Genomic DNA, 4,665 nt, shown 5'->3' with positions numbered 1-4,665 from the left:
TATGTGGCGCCGGAGAAGAAGACCATACTACAAGAAATATGTCAACTTGCGACCATCACTATTGGTCACTGAAAGGTCATTGTTTTTCATTTGTGACCTTTTTGTGACCAAAAACAGAAGGTCAAAAGCTGGCGGTCGTAAACTAAAATTAACGACCTTCTCTGTGAGAAGGTCGTGGAATTCCACGACCAAAACAAAAGGTCGTTGATTCTATGACCTTCTGTTTTGGTCGCTAGCTCTCTGCCCAGGCCACGTTGGATCCGACGTGGCAATCTGACGCGGCAAAATTGCGACCAATTGAAAAGGTCGTTGATAAGATTCATCCCGGTCCGATTAGGTGTTTTACAAAAGGCCAAGCCCAACAATTTAGCCTATTTGTTGTTTTTTCCTGTGAATTTTTGGTCGGTTCAATTCTTGTTCGGGCCTCGGCCTTTTTTCAGTCCAATTCTTGTTCATGCATCGGCCTTTTTGTGGTCCTTTTAAATTTTGGAACTCGGCCCTCTTACAGTCCATTTTATTTATTTTCAAAAATTAATATATTGGCATTTGCTGAAACAGATCCCCACTATGTTTGGGTTGTGGCCTTTTAAAGGTCTAGTAGTGTTTGGGCCAAGGACTATTTCAGTATTATTTTCACATCCAACTAAATACATTTATCACAAATTCAAATTCCAAGCATTTGAATAACAAGTACACCCAACATTAAATAATAGGTACAACAAGTAAATATACACCCAATTCCTAGCAAGATCAGCATTACATCAAAATTCCAAGCAAATTCTGCATTACAAGTTCAATAACATATAAAGCGAGTCGCTGACTGGGGCTTCGAGCTTCTTCGAATATCTTTGGCCGAGGAACTCCTATAAATTAGAGGGAAAACAAATTAGTCACAAGTACACAAGCACTGTTTGCATCAGTACATTGACACTCTCAAGTAATACATCATTCACTTAAAACATTTAAAGTGAAATAGATACATGACATGACACAGGAGGCAGATGTTGCCAGATAAAGATGGCACTTGTATATACCTTGAAAAAAACCATACAAGTCAGTGATGCTCCAACACATCACTCATGGACTAAAATAACAAGATAAAGCATCACTAGGGATGCATACTGATTTTACTAATATGTTTTAGTTGTCTACTTTGGAGTTGCAGTACCTCTTAACAGCATGCTACACTCTCAACTTAGTGTTGATAGCAACATATGAAGTGAGGAGATTTGAATAGATTTTTCAAATACATGTGTTGGTATGGGAATGCTTCTCTAAAATGAGGACTCCTAGAACAATCAGAGAATGAATGAATGCGAAAGGCGGAGCATCATCATAGATGAAGGCATCACCAGAATTCATACTTACACGGGGAGACACTAACATGTAGGGATATGTATGGATTGTCAAAACTTGCATTATCCTACTATAACTAGTACAACAAGCTGCAGGTTGGCATATCCATGAACAATGTCCCTCATGATATCATCCAATGCTCGACTATGACAAAAATTAAACAATTACACCTCACAAAGGCAAAGCAAATAATCATGGAGCGAGTAGGAGGGGTAGAAGGGGACCCGAGGAGCTCATCGGAAGTGATTGTAGCCTAGGCTGAGCTTCACCATCACAGCGACAGCCAAGGGAGGCAGCCGAGCCTACCAATGCGTAGCCATCATAGGTGCAGTAGCAGTGTAGCACCACCACAGCCGGAACCGGAACTGCTGGAGCGAATCACCATCACATGGGTCACCTCCATTGAAGGATCTAGCAAGGGGTAAAGTCTGCACGTTTTAGTACAAGCTAGTGACGTCAAAAACCAAACAGTAGCAAGAAGAAGAGAAACTCTAGTACATGATGATTAGTTGAAGAAACAGGGACTACATTTAGTAGTGATGTTTCCATCATCCTACTATCACCAGTAGAGCAAACTGCGGGTTACCATAGTTCTGGAACCATGTACTTCACGATAGATGTATGTAGTAACACAAGACGCATGTCACCTAAAGAAAAATAATTCATTCAAGACTAGAAATCATACATACAAGTATTGATGGCCTAAAAATCAATCTACAGATGATAGATAATAATAAACAAATGACAGCAGCATATTTTCTTCATTATATAAAGTGAAACTAACAAACTGTTATGTGCACGCAGATGCACCAAAAGAAACTAAAGACCATTTATCTTAAGGATTCCACATAGCTGCCGAACATGCTTATCATCCAAAGAAAGAAGCATAGCTTTTTCAAGGGGAAATCAGTCTACAACCCTACGGATATTAGGACTATCTTGGTACAGAATATGAGCATGAGCAATACATCACACAGTATACGCGTCTAGAGAGAAAGAATTACGACCCACAAGGCAGCAACGATAGCTTCTACCTTCACATATATTTCAATACCTACAGCTATTGTCATGTATGTTAAATAGCAAGAGGTAAAAATGACAGTTATGTACATCCATTGCAAACAGACTTGTGAAGAAGAAGATAAACCGCTAATGCACTTCAATCATTAATCCAATATTGCACATTTTTGCTGTTATAGTCAAGCAGCAGCCTCTTGTACTCGAAGGCCTATAAAATAAAATGGATAACTTAGATTGATTACTGTAGGTGCAGCACATTTTCTGGAAGAGGCATAAACATAAAATGAAATAGATGTAGTATCATCACTACATAAAAGGAGCATTATACTTGGAAGGAAAAAACAGCATCCTGTCACCAAACAAACACTACTTGACAGGAAACTGTGTATTTTGTCCCTATATCCATTAGTAGCAGGATAGCAGCAGTGATTCACTTTGCACGAATAATTCATTATGAGGAAACATGTTACTAGGTATGAAACAAACTATTTACACAGGTAAAATGGACACATGTACAGTACATAGCTTGCTGTAAGCAGGAAACACTAGTGCTCATATACCAAAATCAACGGCAATACTTACGGGCGATAGTAACAAGGTTAAACATCAGAGAAAGCACTTGCTTAGATATCATCATTTAGGGGCATTTACATCACCAATGTGGCAAACTGCAAAGCTGGTCTATTCGTCACCAGTTACAAGCATATTCTCGTTCATGCATAACTATAGTCAGCTCTATTTCAAAAACCAGAAGCAAATCAATCGCCCTTCAAAATTTCTGTACTATCTAAACCAACAAAGATGTCAACTCAAATACTTCTAGAAATCAGTGCCCATACGCACTTGTAGGTTGCAGAAACACAAGAGTTTCACCACAACAGTGCACAGACTGCAACAAATGAATAAAAAAATTAAACAACATGCCACAATTTCCTTGGTGCCTACAGTACCACTGTGATTCATTAACATTGCCAGGGGCAACACCCAACGAGTGTTTCTAATCCAGGTTATTCATCTAGTTCTCTAGTGTGTCAGCTACAGTATTGAGCATTTGAAAAGTGATGTACTACATGTCTTTTGCTTCTAGTTCTTTGGTCAATTACAATATGGGTATTTGAAAAGTATTGTATGTCTAATAACTTCAGGGAAACACATTGAACAAGTATGCATCAGGTGAATGAGAGGAGGAATTTTTGAAATGTACGGTAGAGTACATACTCAGGGTAGTGAAAACTTGGGGACGACCAACAGGCAAGCATTGGAATTTGGAAAGTGTAGTGGCCTATCAGAGTTACTACCTGCACGGAAACATTAGGGGTTAGTCTTCAAGTTTGCCTCTAAAAAACATGAAAGTTGGATTTATAAATAAATAGACTTAACAGAAGATCAAGAAAACATGTATTCTTTTCATTACCAAAAATTACAATGATGAGAAACATGATTGTCACGCAGTCAACATGATTGATCCTCACGCATGCACCACATTTAAAGCCTTCTACTGCTATAGGAGCAAAAAAGAGGGAGCTAGGAGTAGGAGATGGAGGCAAATCACGGGAGAACTTGTGGTCATCGCTGTACACAGCCGCCATAACGCCAGCCCCCTGCTCAGTATGATCAGTATTCAGTACTACAGAATTAAGTGATATCGACATTGAGAAGAAAAACAGATATCAAGGCAACACTTCATGGCTTATGCTTCCCACAGGACTGTATGAACACGCATACAAAAGAGATATAGAACAAATGGAACTGGGGAGGAGGAGCGTGCCCTCGGATTTACCATATTTGCTGGATATGTACGCGCGCTGCCAACTACAGTGGGTAGGTACTACCGAAACCCAGACACTCATGCATTTCTCATTCATTACAGCAAGATGCAAATACTCTAGTTTACTAACTTAGCCCCCTCAAAAAAAGTTTACTAACTTTGCCAGGCACATTTATGCACAAGTCTACTAACTTACTCTGTCCGCGAAAAAGATGATCGGATACCACCAATCAAAACACCAGAGGCTGCTGCCTAGCTTGTGCTGACCGGATACCACCATCTTATCCAGCAAACTTGTCGCATCACGCCTCACAACTGGAGACGACATGTGCGCCATCACCATAATTTAGTCCCTAACCTCGAGCATTGATGCACTTATCTAAGCGCCACTTGCATGGCACCCTGTCAAGCCGACTGACAGGTACACGAAACCATTGACAGGGACGCCGATTAGCAAATGGACCCGACCATGGAAAACTGGGTCGCCGCCACACATCCATCTCGAGCGAAATCACGGCTCA

At 40.2% G+C, this 4,665-nt stretch overlaps 1 long non-coding RNA gene across 3 annotated transcripts; it reads right to left on the bottom strand.

The window, feature by feature from the left end:
- Positions 1–603: 603 nt before the first annotated feature.
- On the bottom strand, positions 604–4,659 carry LOC123127296 (uncharacterized). 3 transcript variants are annotated; one of them, XR_006462259.1, is made up of 5 exons: positions 4,341–4,659; positions 3,791–3,977; positions 3,595–3,674; positions 1,581–2,584; positions 604–863 (listed from the first exon to the last, which is right to left on the bottom strand). It is a non-coding gene; the product is annotated as an uncharacterized lncRNA (long non-coding RNA). The 3 variants fall into 3 exon arrangements; XR_006462258.1 differs by lacking the exon at positions 604–863 and having other exon boundaries at positions 1,311–1,767; positions 1,855–2,584; XR_006462257.1 differs by lacking the exon at positions 604–863 and having other exon boundaries at positions 1,311–2,584.
- Positions 4,660–4,665: the final 6 nt, after the last annotated feature.

This window comes from Triticum aestivum, chromosome 6A, assembly GCF_018294505.1.
Source record: "Triticum aestivum cultivar Chinese Spring chromosome 6A, IWGSC CS RefSeq v2.1, whole genome shotgun sequence".
NCBI classification, from domain to species: domain Eukaryota; kingdom Viridiplantae; phylum Streptophyta; class Magnoliopsida; order Poales; family Poaceae; genus Triticum; species Triticum aestivum.
Note: the sequence above shows the minus strand (reverse complement) of the source record. Positions and strands in the feature narration are given on the sequence as shown.